Source organism: Triturus cristatus, chromosome 3_1, assembly GCF_964204655.1.
Source record: "Triturus cristatus chromosome 3_1, aTriCri1.1, whole genome shotgun sequence".
NCBI classification, from domain to species: Eukaryota; Metazoa; Chordata; class Amphibia; order Caudata; family Salamandridae; genus Triturus; species Triturus cristatus.
In genome coordinates this window covers 865224419-865248958 of record NC_140583.1, presented here as the reverse complement: position 1 = coordinate 865248958, position 24540 = coordinate 865224419, and the positions used below count along the sequence as shown (strand labels likewise).

Genomic DNA, 24540 nt, shown 5'->3' with positions numbered 1-24540 from the left:
TTTGATGATAAAGTGAAATTCATGAAGTTTTGACAGCATTCGAACAAGTCTTGCAGAAGCTCTGTTTGACGTGCTGTTTGAAAGCATGTGCATGAGTGGTTTATGATCCGTATAAATTTCGAACTCACGACCCCAAATATATGGTTTGAATTTTTGTATGGCCCAAACACAAGCTAAGGCCTCTCTTTCAAATGTACTATAGCTAGTTTCGGCTGGTAAAAGTGTTCTAGATGCGAAAGCGAAGGTGTGTTCTTTACCATCCACTCATTGTCCTAAGACAGCCCCCAAACCAGTGAGACTTGCATCTACGGTAATAAAACATTTTGACCCATCCGAAAAAGGATGTAGGGCTGGTGAGTCTTCAATGAGCTTCTTAACATGCTCAAAAACTTTTTGTAGGTTTTCTGACCAATTGAACTTTACTCCCTTTCTCAAAAGATTCCTTAAAGGTTCAACAATTTGGGCATAGCCATGAACAAATCTGGCATAGTACTCTGCCAGGCCAAGGAATGAGCGAAGAGAATCTCTACCGTTGGGAGGGGTGGCATCTCTAATAGCTTTTATTAATGAAAATGTGGGTTTTATGCCATTAGGAGAAAGTGTATGACCCAAATAGTCCAATTCTTGGACGGCAAATTTGCATTTGTCGTGCCTAACCGTCATCCCAGCTTTCTCCAAAACTCCTAGTACTTTAGCTAGAATCTGATCATGTTCCGAAATATTGCTGGCAAAAATTAAGATGTCATCTTGGTAAGCTTGTACCCCAGGAATGTCACGTAGTAAATTATCCATTAATTTTTGAAAAATGCTAGCAGCTGAGGCTAAGCCAAAGGGAAGTCTCAAGTATTTGTACGCCCCAAATGGCGTTACAAAAGTTGTTAATTCTTGAGACTTTGGAGACAAGGGAATTTGATGATATGCCGACTTGAGGTCCAAAAGGGAAAAAAACTTTGCTCCACCCAGATTAGCAAGTAGATCGTGAATTTTGGGTAAAGGATGACAATCCACGATGATATTGTTGTTCAAGGAGCGTAAGTCGGCACATAATCTAACCTCGCCAGACTTTTTGCGCACTAAAACTATAGGGGAAACCCATTCGGATGAATCACAAGGTGTAATAACCTCCTCATCACACAAATTTTCAAAACTTTCTTTAATTCAGCCCTTGCACTCAAAGGAAGAGGTCGAACTTTGTGGACTATTGGTTGGGCATTGGGCTTGAGGCGAATTTCATGCTTGAAGCCCAAGACTGTGCCAACCTAATTCTGAAAAACATTGGGAAATTGATTGAGTATATTATCAACTTTATGATTAGACACAGACAAGTCGGCCACATTAATGTTCTCAAGTTCGAGATTAGCGTAATAATCATCTGGAATATCACCCAAAGCAATGGGTTGATCCGACCCGGGTTTGAGAATTAAACCCATCTTAGCTTGATCCAACCAACCCAAAATATTTCTGCCTGTGAGGGCGACATATATTTTTGTGAAAGTTTTTCTACCAAAGCATTCAACCTTTGAATGAAAGTACCCTAACATGTCAATATCTTTTTCGCCATAAACTTTGGGATTGACATCGGATTCAAAAAGAGACACACTGCTACCCCAATTTGTATGAAATGTCAGGTCTGATAAAATAGTGATCGGTGAAACAGAGTCAGCTTTGACCTGTAAGGGAATAGTACCAACAATTAATTCACACAATGGACCCTTGACTTTGGAAAAATCAATAGAATCACATTCAATAGACAATAATACATCGTTAAGTCTGGTAGAACACAACTCTAGATTCTCATCAAGTTCAAGGTTATTCACTCTGGTAAATCTTTTGCCACCTCTGCAAACAGATGGGAAATGACCCATTTTTTTGCACAAAGAACATTTTTTTCCAGATGCAGGACAACTAGGGGAATTACCAAGATGACTTCTTGAGCCACACCTATAGCAAATGGTGGTTTTCTTTGATGATTGTCTGAAAGGCTTATTGACAAGATTCACAGAGCAGGTAGCAGAGGGAAAAGAAGATGCTTCATCAATCATGTGAACACTAACTTGACTTTCTTGTAAAACTTTTGAAGATATTGTTGCACGTTCAATGCCTTTAGCAATATCCACTATTTCTGCTAATGTGGGATTTTTGCAACTTAATAGGCGTTCTTGAATTTTTTTAGACTAACATGAAAAGATGAATTGGTCTCTAATTGAAGTATCTGTACTTGGACCAAATTCGCATGTGGAAGCAAGGATTCTGAGTTAAGCAATGTAGTCTTCCACACTTTCATCTGCATTTTGCTTACGTTTGAAAAAGTTATGATGTTCTAAAACAATGCTAGGTTCATTGTCATATTGTTTTTTTAAACGACAAAGAGCTTCTTGATATGTTTTCCAACTGTCACCTGAATCTGGAGGAGGAGAAATCGGTGGAAGGTTTTCAAAAACTTGTTGTGCTGCAACTCCCAGACAACCATACAGAATGGCAACCTTGCGAGCAGGAGGGTATTTAACAGCATCAATAGCAATCAAATAGTTTTCAAAACCTTTTAGCCAATTACGCCACGCCAAAGGTGGTTTGCCAGGAGTTTGTAAAAATGGAGCTGGTGTATGGAATTGTTGTGAAGAAGCCATGACAACACAAAAATAAATAAATAAATATGATCAATGCTGATCAATTGAAACAATGCGGTAACTGTGCCTATTGTTGAAAATAAATCAGAAATATAATAATAAGTAAAATAGATGAGAATGAGATGAGATGATTGCTTCTAGCTGTAAATGTGGAGGAGAATACAGTTAGTTAGGACATGCACTGTAATTACACATAAGTGAAAGCGTGCATATCGCTGAGTAAATGAATAGCAAATGGAAATAGGCAATGATGAAAGCGTGCCTATCGCTGCGTGAAGCTTAATACTTGACCATTGAAGCTGAAAGCAGACATAACACAGTTGTGAAAGCGTAACGAGCAATAAATAAAGTCTGAGATAAAGCGTGCCTATCGCTGTAGGCAGGAGACAGCTTCGCTTAATTCAAAAATGGCGGCTTGACGCTATCACCATAGTTACGGTTTAGCGTAATTTCTTGAGGCGAGTGACCTTGTTGAACAACGCGGATCAGTCACTGTGACGTAAGACGTGTGGGCGCGGGTGTGCGTGAATCGAATTTGAGGAGACACACAGTGAAGCGCGAGAAGCCGGCTGGGTTTCAACTGCCACACAGGTGAAAATGGTGAAAGATAAATTAATACGACCTTGTGTAGAAGTATTAGGTCATGTAAGTTGATGGAGAGCAGGGTCGCTTCATCTGAAAGGGCCGCTCGGAGGTGATTGGCTCAGGAACGATCAGCTGCTCGGAAGAAGATGAACCTCCTTGAAGATTAGACTCTTGGTGGTGGATGCGGAGAAGGATCCCGCTCGTCGCCAAGTTATTAAGAACTCGACAAGGTAAGTTGAGTTCAAAGCGTGGTTTATTGTAGAAGAATTGCACCCACGAATGGAGCCATCCAAACGCGAAGAAACCAACGTCCAGAGTGACGTTCGGAAGGAATCTTCACGATTGGAAAGCAACGCTCTGGAATGCAAATAAAGACATGAAAAAGAACAGCAAGAGTCGCGTGCTAGCACGCGACTCACAACACACATTTAAAATGAAAACACTGTAATGCATCTCTATAACAATTAGTCTTCACTAGCGGATTTAACATCTGACGACGCCGGTCAGTTCAACATTTTTGCAATATTTTATATTTTTCTCTCAAAGGAGGAAAATATTCAATCCATGTTCATACTCCAGCACAAAATTCTAACTCCAATCAACCATTACGGAAAGTGGTAAATCCATGACAAAGCTGCCAAGTGGCCTGTGTTTGGCAGCTCCGGCCAGAACACTTTGACTTCAGGGACCTTGCATAGACGCTTTGGGAGCACTGTTACAATGGACACAATTGTGCATTTCTGACATTCATTTAATTTAATGAAACAGACAAGCAATTTTTTTCGCCACAAATTACCAATCGAAGTGTAACACATAATTCCTTGAAATGTCACTGGTAAGAACTGGAAATATCACGCAGAAGCAAAAATGAAAACTTGGCTGCTATGCAGCAATACAAATGTGGCCAGTTCTTAGCACAGGCAGGAGCAGCACCCGATGTCTAAACAAGCCGAGTAGGAGCTACGTAAGCCGTCAAGTGAAACGAAGCGGCCTCCGCGAAATTGTGGAGCGGGTGGGCACCAGAACGTGAGGGCACAGAAACTCAATAGCCCAGGCCCCCAGCAAGTGAACAGTGACAAGACCTCCCCTTGCGATGCGGATGAGGGGAGCAGCGCAGATGGCGCTCTTCAATGCCGAGAGCCATCCAGCCTGTATTTCGTCACAAGTAAATATGTCTGCCTCCAAAATAATCTTTTTCGGGGAGTGAGTGGTGAGACTAAACACAAACACAGAATATGCTGAATTTAGACGGGACTGGGAAATGAAGAATGAGAGTCGATTTATTTCTGCAGTATTTTTTTCTTACCTAACTGGGAATTTGATAGAAGCGAATGTGCTGTTGAATACACGGTTCTTAACCTGCCGAGTCCAACTTCTGTTCCGGCAATTGCCTTACTCTGCAACAGGAGGTGAGCTTGTAGAGTTGTGTAGGATCCGTCGTGAGTGACTATACTCCAAACAATTAAGATTGTGTCAGAGACGCCACAAACCCCATCTCCAGCTTCCACGCTGAGCTGCCTTGATTGTTAAAGCTAGGCAAAGGTTGCGACTCTGCCGGTCTTGGGACTCATGTACGTAACACACGAGCGAAAAGCATAACATTGCACACCAGATGACAGAACAGTTGGACGGTAATTGCTTAAAAAGGCCACCGAGAAGTTAGTCACCCCCTTTCAGGTAGTAATAACGACGGTAATCGGATATATTCCTCCCTGTCTGTTATTAGAACTAAGATTCGCCAAAATCTGAAGCGAGCAGAGAGTTTTTATCGCTAGCCACTGAATCCGCAACACTTTCTTTTCACTCTCGTGCGTAAATGTACACAAAAGGGCTTTCTTGTAAAACTAGTTCAATAGTGCACGTATATGTAGCTACCCTCAATGAAATGTCTTTACCCCTTCTATTTACCATCCCCGCCAGAAAGCTAACATTACTCTTCCTGCTGTCCGCATCTTTACCCCCTTCTCTACCTCTCTTCACTTACACTGATTATTTTTAAATATCTTTATTGGTTTTTCTGAAATTACTTTCCATTGCTTCTACTTACATTCTGCAGGACAGTACAAAATAATCATTAATAACACATAACTCTGTGTTATACATCCTCATTAGAGCACTATTCAGTTCAACTCTGTACATTGCAGGAGCGTAATCAGGATGTGACATGATGTTCACAAATAACATCAACAAGCAGCAATCCATGCCACTTCACTCACCCTGATATACCAATATTTACTTCCCTTAGCCTTTTACCCCACCGCTACACTCTCTGTGCTGTTCTTGCTTTGCCTCTTACCAGACCCGTTTCACCCATTTTTTCCACCTTCGGTGTACCTAGCCAATGTATCCGTAGACCATCCATCTTTACTCCCCTCACTCCAACCATCTGCTGTACTTATTGTGCTCCACTCATCTTTAGTCTCACTGCTTAACCGAAAATAACTCCCCTTGCTCCTCCTCCCTCTACTCATCATTACTCCCCTAATACTCCTATTTTTGGGATCTGCTTATTCAACCCATTTTCTCCTCTGATCCACCAATCTCTACGTCCCCTGCTCTACCCATCTTTACAGTTCCTGCCCTATCCGGCATCACTCACTCTTAACCTATTTTACTCACCTTGCTCTACCCATCTTTGCTACCCTTGATTTGCTTCTGTTTTCCACCACTTTCTGTCCTCAAATTTACTCCCCTTAATGTAACCACTTTAAGTCAATTCACTGTACCTCTCGTTAGTTACACTGCTGTACTCCTCTTTATTCTCCTGCAATACCCATCATTATTCTGCCTGTGCTACCCATAATTACTCTCCTTAATTCAACTATCTGTTTTCCTATTGCTCTAGCCAGCTACACTCTCTGCTTTACTCTCATTTTTTACTCTCCCATTTTATTCTTGTTCTAAATGATTCAAGCTATCCTCACCAGTTTTAGCCTCTGAGATACTCGTTTCTGATAGGTACCAATCACTCAACCAGCAAGCCCCTTTATAGTTGAGCCACTGTATTGATAGAATAGGTTAAAGTCAGGTAGTGCTATTCCATCCTGTATTACTGGAAGTTTCACTTGGACGGCACAACCATTCGTCTACTCGCCCCAGCCCATATCAGATTGCCATGAAAGATTTCCAGCTCAAAAAATATTGATGAAGGGAGTAATACTGGTTGGCTGGCAAAGTAGTATAATAGGTGGGGCTGCATCACCATTTTTGGTAAAGCAACCCGTCCAATGACTGATAGTGGCAGCATTTTCTAGAAGGAACTCTGTGATAACATTGCAACATACCCCGTCACTATGCTGCCATCCACTAAATCTGCATCAGTTTGGTACACCCTGTTGTCAAAGTAGTGAAATTTGCATGATTCCCATTTTATATTAAGCTGATTTGGTCCCAAGTTCATGGGGTGTAGTTCTTGTGTCATGGGGAACAAGCAGGACTTTGACCAATGCACCTTTAAGGTGCCTATGAACTTGAGTATTGCTGGTGTATGAGCTGTCATATCAGCCTGTACATATTTGATGGCAAGTACAATATCATCTGCATAGGGCATGGGTACTCGCAAATATTTGCCCAGGGGCCACAAAGTATTGTCTGTGGTGTGACCAAGTGCCACACTGATGCCAGCAGAGTGGCGGTAGGGGGTCTGGGCGGATCACAGATTGTGTTAGGAGATCGAGAAAAAAGTTAAATAAATGGGCAAGCATTTATTTGCAGGTTAACTAAAGTTAAGTGGCCCAGGACACCACCATAGTTACTTCATAACTTCATTTAACCTGCAAATAAATGCTTAACTGTTTATTAAAAAATAAATTCTGAATATTAGTGCTCCGCAAGTGCTCAGCACCTCGTGCTGCTTTTCACCAGGGGGGCTGCATATAAAGTTGAAGAGGGCAGCAAGCAGCCCCCTGGCCATACTTTGAGTATCATTGGCATAGAGCTCCCTCACTTTGTGGGATACCCCATTGACCTCCCTCATTGCTTAGTTTTATTGAGAATGTCTCCATCACAAACAGAAGCAGGACACGGGACAGCCATGTCGTCTCCCTCTCGGCATAAGATATGCATTAGATATTACTATACCCATACGGTTACTGACCGTAGGTTTTACATATAATGGGATGATACCTTAATCACTGCCCCTTCCAGGAGAAACTTCCTCAGTACTTGAAAGTCAGTCAGTCAGAAAACTTTATTTTGGCTGTCAGCCATAAAAGTTCATACATCACAATTTTTAAAACAATAAAAGTGGTAAAACAACCAGCATTAAAAATATGACTTAAAAGATATAAATATACACCTAAACCAAGACAAGAAGTTTATCACTAAGGTTAAAAAGGTGGTGCAAAAAAATGCCTCAACATGATATTAAACGTCTTCTGGTCAACCACATTGAAAATAGGAATTTGGCGATCACTGTGACAAATACAGGCAATGGGTCATATTTCAGCAGCCTAAACAGATCTCTATGATTTCTAACCCCCAGGTTTTTGGCGAGCTGAATGATCCATTTTCTGCAAGGGTTATTATAAGCCGAGCAGAAAAATATAACATGCACCTCTGTCTCCTCGTCTACACCACAGCCAGGGTAGGGCTGCCTACTAGAACCAGCCCACTTGTTCGTCCTAGAATATAGAGGGAGTGATCCATGTCTAAATTGCATGTATAATTTCTTGGCAATTAACGGATGCATCAAATCCAATGCAGGCTCAAAGCTATATCCAATTTTTGCCTCGAGGAATACCGAAGTCAGATTAGTTCTATTCTCTGACCGTAAAATCTGCATCAAATTGTATTCCTCTAGGGCTTTGGCCAGAGACTTTTTTGGTAAGGCAGGGCATAACTCCTCAGGTGTGTGCCAAAGATCTTCTCTCCCAATTGCCCTCAGGGATTTTTTAACGTAGGTAAGCCACGGAATGGCGCCTGCCTTTGGGAGCATCAAGATTGATTTCAGTTCCTCCCGAAAGTTAACAAGCTTAGGAGTGCTCCATAGTCGGCGCCAGTACATGGCCGGACGTGACGCTACCAGGTCAGCTATTGGGTGTATACCCAGATCCATCCTGAGAGGGTGGATAGGGGTACTCATAGGTAGTGCCAGAAGTTGTCTCATAAAACGGTTTTCTGACTTAGTTAAAATCTGAGCTGGGTGGTGGCCCCAGAGTTCAGCACCATAGACCACCACACCTCTCGCCTGGGCCTTGTATACCTCTACGAGTGGGCTAATTAACTTTAGTGGGCTATCTTTATACATCTTTAGGATGCCCCCTGTTATCTGCGTAAATTTTAAGTTGGCTTTGGATATCTGGGGACCCCAATCCATTTTGTTATTAAGTGTTAAGCCCAGGTAGTCGAAGATGCTCACCCGTTCTAGTTGTAGGCCATCGAGTTTTGGAATAGGGCAGTTTGTAGTGTCCGCATGAAAAACCATATATTTGGTCTTGCTCACATTAATGACCAGGTTCCTTTTTCTGCAGAAGGAGGCAAATCCATCCAAGACTCTTTCCAGCCCCATGGGGTCCTGGACAAAAGCAGGGTATCGTCTGCGAACATTAATGCAGGTATTTTCCTGCCCGCCAACCTGGGTGCATCTACATCTCTTAGATCCAGGAGTTCATCGACCAACCCATTTAAGAAAAGAGAGAAAAGGGTTGGCGCAAGTACGCAGCCCTGCCTGACTCCCTTCTCAACTCGAAAGGGGGAAGTTAATTCCCCATTTAGCCCGAACCTTACCCTAGCAACAGTGTCTTTGTGTAAGTACTCTAGTAAGTGACATAGATAAGGTGGCACTCCCATCCCTTTTAGCAACTCCCACAGCTGTCGACGGTCTACCATATCGAAGGCAGACTTTAAATCTACGAAAGAGAGATAAAGGCTGCCTCCTTCTAAAATAATAGATTTCCAGTGAATCATCTGTAATCTAAACAATTGGTCTATTGTTGACATTTTAGCTCTAAAGCCCAGCTGCAGTGGTGTCAAAATGTTAGTGTCATCCATCCATTCTTGGAGTCTCCCTAGTAAAATACGCGCAAAAATCGTCTGTGCCACATCAATTAAACTAATCAGCCTATAGTTTGCCGGGTCGAGGGGGAGCCCTTTTTGTGGATGGGTATGATCTCAGCGCCAGCCCATGTCAGTGGTGGCGGCATTCCCGCCAAAATTGCGTTAAAAAGAGCCTGCAGATAGGGCACCCAGATGTCCGGCTCGCTCTTATATAGGTCACCTGGGATCCTATCTAGGCCTGGGGCTTTGTTTGGCAGAACTTTACTCAAAGCCATTTTAACTTCTGCGAGCGTGCACATTTGAACCACACCCAGATTAAGGGGTAGGGTTCCATTAGACAAAGGAGCAGGGACGTCTGGTTCTGTCGTTTTAAAGGCATAGAGGTCTTCAAAATATCGACGCCAAATTTCCTCCCCTAGGTTAGGTTGTACTGCGTACTGGGAGCCAGATGATCCTGTTTTAACCAAATTCCAGAATGACCTAGAATCCCTTTTCTTTAACGCAATGGAAATCTCCTCCCATCTGTTAAGCTCCCATTCTTTTTTTGCTTCTTCGATAACTTTCTTAAAATATTCCCTCGCTTCCTTAATCAATGTCTTATTTCCCTTTTTTAAATTGTTAAAAGGACTAACTTCGCTTCCCTGCAGGGTTTATTATACCATGCATTTTTCCCCCTCGAAGCTTGCGGTTTCCTCCTGGTTTCCCAGTGGAAATAACCCGCCAAGATGCCACAGAGTTCTACATGTGTGGAACCTATCATAGCCTGATCTGGAGAACCCTCACCCAGGGCAGCCTCACCCAACGTCCTCTCCAAGAGGGGATAAATCTCTCTATACATGTCTTTTAACTCCATTTGGGATTGGGCAATCTTCTCCCATCTAACTCTTCGAGCGCCAGAGGTTGTGACCATAGCTGTTATAGGGACCAGGTCTCTACCCTGATGTAAGCTGTTCCTAAAGCCCCCCATGGTAACAACAGTGGGGTTATGATCGCTTTCACAACGTTGCTTTACTTGGAAATCCAAGATCCTAGACCACAAGTCCAAGTTAAGCAATATGTAGTCCATAATGGAGGCTTGTCCATTCCTTTCAAAAGTAAATTTGCCTGGGTTATCTGCCGGAAACCTTCCGTTGCATGCCCTTAGTGAAAAAGTGAGGGTTAGCGAAGTAAGTTGGAGAACCAAAGGAGTCCATCCCCTCGTGGTATACGAATTACATAGGGGGATAGCCCATACTTGGTCCTCTTCCTGTGAAACTGGGGTACACAACCCATTCAAAGGTTCATAATGGCAATTGAAATCGCCGCCAATGATCAGTTGTTCTTGGGTGGTAAATGAGCACAGGAATTCTTCTAGACTAGTGAGAGTACTGGAAACCTGGCCATGATTCACTGGGCGAGAATAGATGTTAATCAGTCTCAGCTCATTGTTATCACGGAAAGCCATGGCCAGGCACATGATATCAGCCGAGTCGGTGTTGATTTTCCTAATTGCACATCCCAGATGCGTTCTCACCCATATGGTCAGCCCACCAGATGGCCTCCCCCTTGTGGCCCTCACTGCCGGCTCCCAGTAGGTGACATACCCTAGGCGATTGTAGGCCTTCAGTGCCCATGTTTCCTGGAATAGGCAAATGTCATGCTCATCGATGAACTTCCCCCAATCCGCGGAGTCCATCAGTGAGGGTAGACCCGCCACATTCCAGGATAAATTTTTTAGACCCTCAGCTTGATTTGGGCAGTGAATGTCACGATGAATAGGTTGGGGGGTGGTATTTTTTCCATGGAATTTTCTTGTGTTTTCCCTAGTGTTATCAACTAACCCTGGTGGTATAAAAAGCCTAGGGGACATCAAGTAGTTGGAAGGGGTATCGAAATGGGTCTCTTTTATCATAGGGCGGTATGTCTCCAGTGTATTCACCCCTATTTGTTGGTGTATCCCTTTGGTAGAACTATCATCTTGCTCAGGGATCAAGCAGGGGCAGGGGATCTACAATCACCCCCCTCTATTCTTAGGACATTCCTTTCCTTCCGTGTTATCACATTGTCATTCTGTGGAATGTCCTGGCCCTGTGCAAGGGCCTCCCCCTGCATGACAGGGGCCTCCCCCTGCATGACATTACAAGGTCTAGCATCAGCAGCTGAGTACAGTCAATCGACGCATTCAAGCGAACTATACCTATTGTAACATGGTATAGTAAAACGTAGGTCGTGGTGGTAAGCCTCTGAGGTTCCATAAGATCCCGTACCCTCCCCCCCCCTACGGTCCCATGAAGTTTCTCTGGGCCCATCCTATGGTTAAATACTTCCAGCGGATAGAAATATGGGAGAAAGGAAGTTTGGATTCCGTCAACTGTTCTGGTTCACCTCCCGTCCCCCAGATACTTAACCACCATTTTGTCCCTAAAGTTAACAACAATACAGTCTCCTCTTATGCTTTTCGCACCCTGGCCTACCCACGTCACTCTACGTACCATCATAATCTCCCCATCTAATTGGGGTGGAAGAGGTCTATTTAGATTCAACCAGTGGATTACCTTGTGCTTCAGGGACAAGTATGGTTCAACTCTATCAGGAGGGAGTTCTGGAACGCCTGTTAGGACCACAACATAGGGGCTACACTCTGGGGGCAAATCAATTCTCGGTATATCCTTTTGTCTTATGGGTGTGTTTTTTCTAGGATGGGTGGGGGGTGGTAAATTGGGATATTGTGAAGACCGCCCTGATCGACTCATATCTCCAGAATCCTGCGCGGCTTGAGGGATAGGTGGGAGAGCATTGTTACCATCTTGATTGGATACTATGTCCCTTTCGGTTAGGGGTGGATTACTAAGGGGATTTAAATCTTGGCCCGACTCACTAGGTTTAACAACACATGGAGAAACAATTTGTTGGCAAAGAGCCCTCTGACTCAACTGGGCCGTTGCTGCGCAGTTCAAATTAATAGCATTTGCAATCGACGTTATTTTTTCTTCGAGTGTGGATAGACGCTTAATTAAAGGGGATAGACTCCCAGCAATTACAGTTTCCATTTTAGCCCAAAAAGCATCATTAATTGAGCACCGTGAATCCTCTTCCCCTATTGATAAAAGTGAAGTCGGGACCACGGAATCCAACACAGGGCCTCTAAGCAGACCATTTTCCTGGGTTAAGGAGTTGGGACCAAAATTTATACTAGGCGTGTTTTTTTGTTTTTTTCTAGTAGAGTTCCTCGTAGGGCCCCCTTCTCGCTTCATCCCCTTTGTAGCCAATGAGTTCGCTCCTGGGCCCTTACTTCTTACAGTCGGATCTGTCATAGACCTTGTTGTTGCAAAGTTAGAAAAAATTGGGGCAGGTGGGATAGGCTCGGGGCCTAATACATTAGACACTATAGACTTTGCACATGTGGGTTTAGATGGCATAGAACCAACTGTAGAGACTAAATCTGATAACAGTGACTCATCTAATAGTCCTTCAGCATGCAAGTTCATAGACTTTTCAGGGGAAGGTACGGACATGATACCTCCCAATGAAGAACGTTTACCTGAGAGAGGGTCTAAAGATAAGCGACGTTCTGTAGCAGCTATCTCATAGGCGAGAACATTACTAGCGCGGGTGATGACATTACCCAAAGTCCCTGCCACATTACAGCCCTTAGAGGCCAACCTCGTGGATCCAGTGGCCATAATACGTTTGCAGAGGGTGAGTTGCACAAGCTGCGTGTATCACATCCAAATCACAACCAAAGAGAAGGCTCATATACTACTGACAATATTCTCAGGCCATGGGGCGACTAGTCATCCGGAGGGAACATGAAAGAGAGTATGCCCAGCCCAGCCTGACACAGCCTCTAATGGGCTCAAACGGGCCCACCCTTGGCCCGGGCTCCGCCCGGCGCGCGCCCGCGTGAGTCCCGCGGGACTGGGACAGTGGGGTGATTTTATGTCCTTCCGCTGATGACTCAGGTGCGGCGAGTGTTCAATCCCGCATGGCCCCCTGGACAATGGAGTCCTCACAGGTAAGAGAGGCAACAATCAGGGTCTCTGGACGGCGAAGCGGCGAGCAGTATTTCAATCCCTTCTCACAGGTGCGGCGAGTGTTCAATCCCGCTTGGCCCCCTGGACAATGGAGTCCTCACAGGTAAGAGAGGCAACAATCAGGGTCTCTGGACGGCGAAGCGGCTCCCGGGCAGCGGGAGCGGCGAGCAGTATTTCAATCCCTTCTCACAGGTGCGGCGAGTGTTCAATCCCGCTTGGCCCCCTGGACAATGGAGTCCGCACAGGTAAGAGAGGCAACAATCAGGGTCTCTGGACGGCGAAGCGGCTCCCGGGCAGCGGGAGCGGCGAGCAGTATTTCAGTCCCTTCTCACAGGTGCGGCAAGTGTTAAATCCCGCTTGGCCCCCTGGACAATGGAGTCCTCACAGGTAAGAGAGGCAACAATCAGGGTCTCTGGACGGCGAAGTGGCTCCCAGGCAGCGGGAGCGGCGAGCAGTATTTCAATCCCTTCTCACAGGTGCGGCGAGTGCTCAATCCCGCTTGGCCCCCTGGACAATGGAGTCCTCACAGGTAAGAGAGGCAACAATCAGGGTCAATGGACGGCGAAGCGGCTCCCGGGCAGCGGGAGCGGCGAGCAGTATTTCAATCCCTTCTCACAGGTGCGGCGAGTGTTCAATCCCGCTTGGCCCCCTGGACAATGGAGTCCTCACAGGTAAGAGAGGCAACAATCAGGGTCTCTGGACGGCGAAGCGGCTCCCGGGCAGCAGGAGCGGGGAGCAGTATTTCAATCCCTTCTCACAGGTGTGGCGAGTGTTCAATCCCGTTGGCCCCCTGGACAATGGAGTCCTCACAGGTAAGAGAGGCAACAATCAGGGTCTCTGGGCGGCGAGCAGTATTTCAATCCCTTCTCACAGGTGCGGCGAGTGTTCAATCCCGCTTGGCCCCCTGGACAATGGGGTCCTCACAGGTAAGAGAGGCAACAATCAGGGTCTCTGGACGGCGAAGCGGCTCCCGGGCAGCGGGAGCGGCGAGCAGTATTGCAATCCCTTCTCACAGGTGCAGCGAGTGTTCAATCCCGCTTGGCCCCCTGGACAATGGAGTCCTCACAGGTAAGAGAGGCAACAATCAGGGTCTCTGGACGGCGAAGCGGCTCCCGCGCAGCAGGAGCGGGGAGCAGTATTTCAATCCCTTCTCACAGGTGTGGCGAGTGTTCAATCCCGTTGGCCCCCTGGACAATGGAGTCCTCACAGGTAAGAGAGGCAACAATCAGGGTCTCTGGGCGGCGAGCAGTATTTCAATCCCTTCTCACAGGTGCGGCGAGTGTTCAATCCCGCTTGGCCCCCTGGACAATGGGGTCCTCACAGGTAAGAGAGGCAACAATCAGGATCTCTGGACGGCGAAGCGGCTCCCGGGCAGCGGGAGCGGCGAGCAGTATTGCAATCCCTTCTCACAGGTGCAGCGAGTGTTCAATCCCGCTTGGCCCCCTGGTCAATGGAGTCCTCACAGGTAAGAGAGGCAACAATCGGGGTCTCTGGACGGCGAAGCGGCTCCCGCGCAGCAGGAGCGGCGAGCAGTATTTCAATCCCTTCTCACAGGTGTGGCGAGTGTTCAATCCCGCTTGGCCCCCTGGACAGTGGAGTCCTCACAGGTAAGAGAGGCAACAATCAGGGTCTCTGGGCGGCGAAGCGGCTCCCGCGCAGCGGGAGCGGCGAGCAGTATTTCAATCCCTTCTCACAGGTGCGGCGAGTGTTCAATCCCGCTTGGCCCCCTGGACAATGGGGTCCTCACAGGTAAGAGAGGCAACAATCAGGGTCTCTGGACGGCGAAGCGGCTCCCGGGCAGCGGGAGCGGCGAGCAGTATTTCAATCCCTTCTCACAGGTGCGGCGAGTGTTCAATCCCGCTTGGCCCCCTGGACAATGGAGTCCTCACAGGTAAGAGAGGCAACAATCAGGGTCTCTGGGCGGCGAGCAGTATTTCAATCCCTTCTCACAGGTGCGGCGAGTGTTCAATCCCGCTTGGCCCCCTGGACAATGGAGTCCTCACAGGTAAGAGAGGCAACAATCAGGGTCTCTGGGCAGCGAGCAGTATTTCAATCCCTTCTCACAGGTGCGGCGAGTGTTCAATCCCGCTTGGCCCCCTGGACAATGGAGTCCTCACAGGTAAGAGAGGCAACAATCAGGGTCTCTGGGCGGCGATAGTACTTGAAAGTAATATAGCCAACTCAAAGCATCAAAGGCTTTTTAAGTGCCAGTAACACTAAGGGCCCGACTACGATGTTGGGCGGTCCGCCCGGCATCCATGATATCGGTCCAACGGCCGGATTACAATTCCGGTAGTCAGAGCGATTTGTTGTTGGGGGTAAACACCGCCACCCCACACAGGCCCAATGAGACCGTCGGGCAGCGGTCGGAGCCCAATACCGACAATGAAGCGGTGCGCTGTAAGGATTAGGACTTCCGTTTCCGACAGCATTTTCATGGAGGTCCCACTGCCATGAAAAGGCTATCAGAAAGGGACTTTGGGGGCCTCCAGCAGGGCCTTGTCCCTCGTGGGTCACTGGTAAGTGGCCAGGGGGGGACATGTGGTGCCCCCCAAACATCCATGCACCACATAGTACGTGGCACTGAGGGCATGGATGTTTTCCAAGTGCTTTTTAGGTCTCGTGCCTAGCGATGCAGTTCGTAGCACTGCTCGCGCAGCGAGTGCCCTTTTGTCCGGGGTTTTAAAACGGAGCCAGGAATCGCACACGCTCGTGCGTGTGCTTTTCCTTTTGTGCCCCGCTATTGGCCTTTGCGTGCGTGTTTTTTCACAACAGAGCATGCAATAGGCCAAAGGCGGGCGCATTGCTCCGCCCCTGGCCTATTGATGTCAATTACGCGCACCAAAGGCCATGTGGTTTCAATTAACGTGCCCAGACACGGGCGCGATAGTTAAAAACATATGGCTCACTGTGGCGTGCTCGCGCACCACTCGCAGGCTTCTTGGATCCATTTCACGTTGACGCAACTAAATGAAAGAACCGCTGACGTCTTGCGTGCTTCTTGTCTTTGAATGAAGCTTGGATTTTTGTATCAGTGGTGAGCAGGCTGACACATGGCCATTTCTCGACTCATATAACTTCGGAACGTGAATTTGGGGCACTTTTTCATACGAGTTTGATCGATAAAAAATGTATTGCATTTCCATAAGGAAGCACACTTTTCGCACATGTTAGAAAATTAGACTACAACAGTTAGAACTATCTGTTTAAAATGTATGATTTGTTCACTTATGGAGAATCGACTTACTTCTTCACCCGTATAAAATCTATAACTTAAGTTAAAATAAATAACTTAAGTATCGGAATCCTCGGTAGGCAGGATTTTGCAAATATATTGTTTGTGTTCCGACGGCAAAAAAGCAAAGTCTACTACCGACTGGAAAAGCTGTTTTTATTTACATTTTCGTGAACGAGGCCGAACTGTTTATGGAGTATTCATTAATCTATAAGACATTTGTGTGTGGCACTCACAGCTGCCCTTACTCTTAACCAGCGTGTCGTGACACGCAGACAAAAGTGGTCCCCAACTTTCCTCTGGACATCTGTCTGTCCTCACCTGAGTCTGCCGAGAAGTCTGTACACTGGGAACAGTTCCGCTCTCCTCGAGCTCTCGGACAACCTGTACCGGGGAGTGGGGGCGGGGTTTGAGGAGGAAGGGGGAGGGGGCGTAGGGTCCTGTTGGGTGAGGGGAGCTAATGGCCGCAGAGGTGCTGAATGTCACAGAGGGGTGTCAGATTGTAAAATGTACCTAGGGGTGGGAGGGGGCAGGAAGGGGACTTCTTACTGCCAGCAGAGTTTTATGGACTCGCCCTGCCCCCACAGCGTGGTTCTAATATTTGACCTTGAGGCCCGGCTGCAGCGCCCCTCCTCCCAGCACTCATACACACTCCGCACGGCCCGGGCAGGGTCAAACCACATCTCTTTATCTCCCAGGTCAGGGCCCCTCGGACTCCTTGAACACCTCCGCCCCCAGGGTAACATCTGCTGAACTTTAAACAAACAGACATGGGCCAGGGAGGAGCCACTACTCCACTGCACACCCATCCCCGCTCTTTGATTTTTCATCACTCCCCTCATCATCCTCGCTGGACCTTTCTGCTGTCTTTAACTCATTACTCCTGCCCGGTTTCTCTTTAACTCGTTCTGCCCATCTTTGTCTTCAGTTTTAATTCGGTCTTTTTCTTATTTGTCCTTCTCGCATTCCAGGACGTTTCCTTTATGTCTTCCATCACTCTGCTAGACCTATCCTTTTTTCTACCCTTCGGCTTCTTGTCATGCACCTTATGCCAATGTTAGGCCGATTTCACTCCCCAGCCCCAAATTCCTTAAAATTCCTTGTTGCAAAAAAACTTGTTAAACGCAACGAGGCTAGCTACTATCTCGATGGTTTTTAACCAGGCTTTATATCCAGATGCACTGAGACAGCCACGCTCCAAATAGTAACAATGCTCTGGGCATCTACATGGCATGATGGTGGAGCTTGGCGTCCACTGGTCAGACCTCACTGGATGCCCCCCTGCTACTTGACAGCAAGCCCAGCCAGGTCAAAAATTGACAAATCTCTGGGCAAGAACTTGACCTTAAAGGCACACGTAAGTGCCTAAGCGAAAAGTGCACACGTCCAAATAACCCGACTCAGAAGAATGAAGCATCTCCTACCCATCGATGACTGTACAATAGCAGTTCAATTTCTAGTCCTCTTGAGCCTCCACTACGGCAACGCTTTCCTATCCGCATGCGGAAGAGTCACGTGGCGCCCTCACAGCTACACTTCTTGGCGCTGCTCCCCTTCTTCGGGGTTCCAGAAGATCGGGCATATCTCTGGAATTGTACGTGCAACATGACAGCTTGTTTGCTGTCTGGGGCCAGATAGTTGGGGGTGGGTAGTTTTCCTAGAGGTGAGTGTGCCTCTAGCCAACGCTTTTTGGTGCTTTTACACTCGCCTTGTGAGGTGCCAGGGGCAGAAATCTTAGAAGTTTTGCCCTGACTTGGAAGGCCTTCTCTGAGCCTGTGAAAGTTACTTGGCGCGTGGGACACTTGTCCTTCCATCATAGACTTGATCCGCGTCTGGGAGGCTCCTCGAGACCCCGGTGACCTTGCAGCCTTGAGCAGTATGCACAGTGCACGCGCAGTATGCATCGAGTGCGTCACAGGGACACCAGTGTCTATGCAGGCTCACTGAATTGAAATATGCATAGTACCTGCTCATTACGCATAGTACATAAATAATGTGGCCAATTCGCTAGTAAGGTTGTGACGTGCCTAGTTTGCTTAAGTGCACAATATGCCTTACTAGCATACGATATGCAGAGACTCAATATAAATAGACGAAGTTCATGGTATGTGCATAATTTGTGTAGTATGTGGACTATGTGGTTGGTATGTATGTACATACTGCTCAAGGTTGCAAGGTCAGATGCACGTTTCATCTACAGTACAAAAGAAATGACCATATCACACATATGCCGCTAACGCTCTGCGGGCTTCCTATTGAAGCCAGGACTATATACAATTCGCTACCTCCACACTTTTCACACCACCACCTCTTTTCAGCTCTTCAAAAGGGACCTTGCTACTTTTCCCTCCCAAAGAAGCCATCTTTCTCATTAACACTTCGCACCAAACCCCCCCCCCAACTGCCCCGCAGGATAGTTCACAATGCACTCTTGTAAAACTTCCAACCTTTCTCTTCTCTGCGAAGCGCCCTAAAGCCAACCAGAACCGATACAGCCGCTATACAAAATTCATAAACATACTGACTGCTTGCTTGATATGCGCAATAAATGCACAAGGCGTGCACAGTGCATGGCGGTTCACGTTCATAATATGAGCACCAGGGTGATACCTACAGTACATGGGTGATGTAAGCTGAAACCATTCCGATTGGCCAGCTCGTGGGTGATAAATGCATATCACATAGGTTACACGTGAGATTTGTGGATGGAAAATCTAGTATGTGTAGGACTAGCACAGCACACTAGTATTATGCACAGTACGTGAATGGAATGTGCTGTACACGGACGATAAACATAGCGAGGGAGATAGGCAGTGCCTATAAAATACGTACATTGAGTGGGCGACATGCTTAGCACATGCTTGACATATCCAAAACATATATAATATGCAATGTATATGCATGGAGTTCACAGTGTATGCACAATTAGATTGCACATGAACTATATTTCCGTGCATATATACAATATGTATGGATACTGTGTAACTGGCATGAGCAGTACATGCATGAAATGGACAGCACTGTAATTGTTAGGTGATGAATTGTATAGCACTTTCCACCATTAGCGTGACTTTCCAAGCGGTTGCACCACAGAGTAGTGTGGTTTAGTTTTGCGGAGTCGTGCAGTCGGTGTCACCTGTGAGTCGCGGTGGGTGAGGCCAGAGGGCGGTGGCACATCGTCTGCTTAGCTCCTCTGTGGGTACACGGGCCCATTGTTCAGCACATGTTCATGTGTGGTATGTATGTAGCTGATGGAGGCCGGGGGTGCTGGACAGGGGTGTAGCTTGGTCAGTAAGATTTGGAGGGGGGGGAGGGGTAGAGGAGTTCATATTTTCCAACAGTCATGTGCGCATATAATGTTTAAATATATTATACAGCAAGTAGGGCGCACAAGAGGGGCTTAAGGGGCAGTGGAAAGAGAGAGGAATGCGGATTGATAGGGGTACTAAGTTGGAGAAAACACAGAACCTGAACAATTGCGCTCTTGATGTTTGCAGGGGGGTATAGGGGTCAGCCGGACGATTCTGCGTTCTCCGGGTTGAAGAAATTGTTTAAAAATGTGTACCCCTTAAGTCGTGATGCTCATTCTGCTTAATGCAACTTGCTGTACGCAAGTGTTTTTTAATATCTGCAGGTTTGCTGTGTTTCATAGCGCCACAAAGAGGCTTTAATGTGGGATGTTGGGTCATGATGGTTCAGCTCTGGCAATCAACCCTCACCCTTTTCTTCCTCTCCATCATTATCAAGCTCGGGCAGAAATTGATATTTCCAGGCGGAAGTGCGTGATTGATGGGGCTGCTGGGAAAATAGTGTGAGCAACGGTTCCCATGGCAGAAGGCGCTTTATAGCGCAGCAGTGGCACTCGGTCACGAGGAAGGCTAGAGCGCCCCCAAACTCATGTTTGTAGCAGTGCAGCAGGTTCTTCGAAGAAGTACAGATCACTTAAAAGTTGAAGTACATGGTTAGGACAATGGGGTCCACCATTAGCAAACAAAAAATCTGATCATATTCTAGGGTATTGTCTTCACAAAATTCAGACAGAAGAGAAAGTTACAAAGCAATGTTAGTCCAGGAGGTGTCGGTGACCCTGCCTTTGGATTAGAGGTGCCCACCGCAGCTCTAAGAGGGCTGTATCCAGGCCACGCTTTCAGACTGTTTACATAAGATCACCGGCGTACAATGATGATAAATCGAAATCATTAAAAGAAAAGCATTTGCAATGCAATAGGTCTCGCAGTATTAAAGTTTGAGCTATTGGTATTGCTAATAATAATGCAACACCAATAGCTCAAACATTCAGTAATGCGAGACGTATTGCATTGCAAATGCTTGTTACTGTTGCTGTTGTGCAGCGGCCCAGGGAAAGGGCCACTGCACAAGGCACAATAGTAAAAAGCTTTTACGACCGTCTACAAGACGTTCGTATCGTAATTGGGGTGTCAGGTCCGCTGACTCCTTGTCGGACGGTCAGGTGCCAAAAACAATGGCGGTCGGATGCTCGTCCGACCGCCATGGTAATGAGGCCCTTAGTGTGGGCATCATGGTGGTTCTTCCTCCAAGGCTCTAAATAACCTCCTAATGTATTAGAGAGGCACTGTGACCTGGGCTAAATCCATTTTGGTCTGGTTTGACCAGCACCCATATACTGCAGATTAATCTCTTGGCTAATAATTTTCTCAATATTTTATTGTCCATATTGAGAACAGAAAGTGGTCTATATGACCCCCATCTCTAATGTATCTCTCTTAGCTTTGGGGAATGAGACAGCCAGTTCTTTACTAATTACTAACTCAATTGCTGCATTTGAAAGCATTACCAATCGTGGAGCAAGCTGTTCTAAGAAGGTTTAACAGAACAGAGGTAGGAGATTGTCTATCTCTGGCGTTTTCTCAGCTGCCGGTTCTAAACTGGCTCTGTTTACTTATTGGGCTGTAATCGGTTTATCCCTGACCACTTTTTATCACAGGTCCCCAGCACACGTGAATATAACATTTCAACGTACAAGTCTGTTTAGTGAAAAACACAATATGCCAAACAATTCGAAGAGTCATGGATCAAATCTTCTTCTTGTCTTTTATTCAAGAAGCCTTCATAAGAAACTTCACAGCCAACACGTGTTTCGTCGTATAAGGATATAAGGTCCTACGACTTCCTCAAGGCTCGTTCCTCGGTTAATCTTTTATTTGCAATGTAGTACAAATTCCAGACCACACAGGATTCTATTCTTGGACGGTAATAACTCTCGTTTCAAATTCACGCAAAGTGTCGACTTCAAATCAAGCTTTCGGTACGAAACTTCAATATCGATACACCGTCCTTCCAAATGCTTAAAACCGTGATTATGCCGAGTGCAGCTGTTCGTGTTCCGGGTGTCTCCGCCTGACCACTCTCTGCACTGGAGAGAGAGTAATCTTGGGCAGGCTGTCTGTGGTGCCTGCTGGTGTGCACTTGCCAATATTACTATACAAGGTACAGTAATTATTTGTTAATATTCTCTATTGATCTCGTGTGTGGAGACTAGTACACTGTTTGCCCCTAATCATAGTTACAGGGGCACCAGTTGTTTGTCTCTGATTAACCACACAGGTAAAACACTATCTCTACCCCTTTAGTACTCAAGTGAGTTGCATCAGTGGAGTCATCAAGACAGCGCACTGTTACCATGAAGGCAGCATGTTCTTCTCTGTCTTGGTTCAGACAGTCTGTGCTTGTGGGGTCCTGTATAACCTCCCGCTTCAGAGCTGCATATTTATGTTCTAATGTAGTCAAATCTCTAGCTATAGCTGTATGACCTCCTACCTCAGCTCAAACGCAGTGCCCACAAATCACAACTTTGAAGGCCTCCCATTCTACCAGTTGTAAAGAATCTGTTTCAGCATTTTCGCAAAAGCACCCATCTTTTAGCTCTGCCTGTATATTCTGAAAAGTAAAGTAGAGTATTCTAGCATACTACTCTACAGTTTCCATGTAGGAATTGGCAAAAGCAACCTCAGCAGGCACATACCCAATAACAAGGGATTATGATCTGAAATAGTTTTCTTCAAATATTTATTATGATAAATGCTGTTTGTAATGATCTTGAACACACAAAACGATCCAGGCTGATGTATAAATAGTGGACCAGCTATTTAAATTAATATTCCGTATCTGAAGGATGACTGTATCCCAAATTATCTTGAGAGCAAAGGGTCAAACACACTGTAAGCTCCATAGCCACCGTGTTAGTGGATTAGAATGAAAACAGTCCAGGGCAATATTTAGAATGCTGTTTAAATCTCTCCCCCAAACCACGGAAGATTTGGCCTTTGTACACATTGTTTGGAATCTTTTTTCTCTCCCCTTCGAAAAACAAACTTGTTACGTGAGGTCACTGACTTGCTGACTTGTTGTAACTTCTACAGTGAAGTTACTGTGTATGATGCTCTCTGCAAACCTACTCCTGTCTTCCCTTAAAAGCCCTATGGCTAAGGCCCCTGAATCAATTTTTAAGTACAACAATTCCTTTGATTTTGAAAACTCCTCTACTATTCTTTTTAACTTGTCTTTGTCTGCCACTGTGTCTTTAGCATGGTTTCAGGTGGCTGGGCCACGCCTGACTGTTAAATGACGCCCTAGGAGCTGTGGTATTCCAACTGGCTCATGTGTAGTCTACACTGCTACACAGATATCCAACTCATACAGCGTTTGCAATTAAAGCAACACTTCTCAATGAGATCTAATCTTGGCTCAACTAATAATTGTCTCAGGATGCACTTCCGGGTTAGCCAATATAAATGACAAAATAGAGTAAAGTGCATGGTGCTTTGCTTTGAGGAATCATTACAAGGGCAGTTTGGCAAGGTTGTTCACTAATCAACATCCTTAGGAAAGGCCACTAATAAATAAAGAAGATTAATACAAAACCTGGTAATCAAAAACCTGCTTTTTGCATCCAAGATTGAATGCAAATAAAATTCACATCCCAGCGATGTTTTAATAAGAGTTCTAGTTGACACTAGTACTTAGTTTGTCAAAGTTTCCCTGAATGTCTTTCTCACCAAGGACGTCATAGTTGGTTTTGCATCTGTTGGACTGGAATATGTCTGCAAAACCCAGGTCCATAAACCCCCCTTTAACATAATTTATCCAGGGGATTGCCAATGCATGATCCAGAGAGAGACAAATCTTTCAGAACATCTTTTGACAGTGAAACACCTTTTTTACCCCAAATTCTAACCCAAAGCTACAGGGTCAATCTTTGCAGTTCTTGATATAAGGACCGAATCATCGGAGTACAAAAAAATGGGCAGTGCCCTTGACTACACTTTGAGGAGATCTTTCCCTGCTTTGCATAGGCTCGGTTCAAGGTCATTAATGTAAATGAGAAACATTAAGGGGGCCATCTCGCACCACTGTCTGACTGATAGGGGATTTAATTTCAGGAGAGAGTTCATCCTCCGTACCGAACCTGACCCTAATCAACCAATCCCAGTGCATCCTTTGCAACAAGCCAATTATAGCTGGGTCAATTCCTAGCCGTGCAATTATCCCCCAGAGCTTAGATCTATTAACTGTGTCAAAGGCCGAGGAGAGGTCCATAAACACTGGGTGAATGGAACCGCTCCTTGCCTTCACATATTTGCCAGTCACCATCTGGAGATACAAGCATTGCTTGACTGTCCCCAGCCCGGGCTGAAATCCATATTGGACTCTAGATAAGGATGTGGTTTCCTCCAGCCAATCCTCCAGTTTGCTTGCTAGAATTCTACCAAGGGTCTTGAGGGAGCTATCTAAGATGGGAATAGGTCAGTAACAGCGGGGGTCATTGCAGTCCTCTTTCTTAAAGGTGGGAAACACTACTGCTTCCTTCCACATGTGTAAGAGATCCCCCCCTAATAGAAGCTTTAAAATCATTTGTCAGAATCTGGACCACAGCGCAATGTTATCTTTGAAGAGATCTAGAAGGACACCATCAAGGCCAGGTGCTTTCCTCATCATGCTCTGCCCGAGGGCAATGATTACGTCCTTGATTTCAGTAGAGCCGGCAAGGCTGGAATACAGCACCGGGTTACCATAAACTATCTCTTCACCCTCTTAAGTAGTG

At 46.0% G+C, this 24540-nt stretch overlaps 2 protein-coding genes across 7 annotated transcripts in view; one reads left to right on the top strand and one right to left on the bottom strand.

Annotated features, from left to right (window-relative positions):
• TLK1 (tousled like kinase 1) overlaps positions 1-24540 on the bottom strand; it is a 967987-nt gene that overhangs the window by 907329 nt on the left and 36118 nt on the right. The gene's annotated exons all lie outside the window — the stretch shown is intronic.
• The window catches only part of DCAF17 (DDB1 and CUL4 associated factor 17), a 443011-nt gene continuing 421838 nt past the window's right edge, over positions 3368-24540 (top strand). The window contains exon 1 of one of the 4 annotated variants that reach the window (XM_085645322.1): positions 3368-3442. The gene's annotated coding sequence lies outside the window, so the exon portion shown is untranslated. Of the gene's footprint in view, positions 3443-4400; positions 4622-4696; positions 4784-24540 lie in introns of those variants that run through there. The other 3 variants (XM_085645323.1, XR_014978925.1, XM_085645321.1) reach the window with 3 other exon arrangements.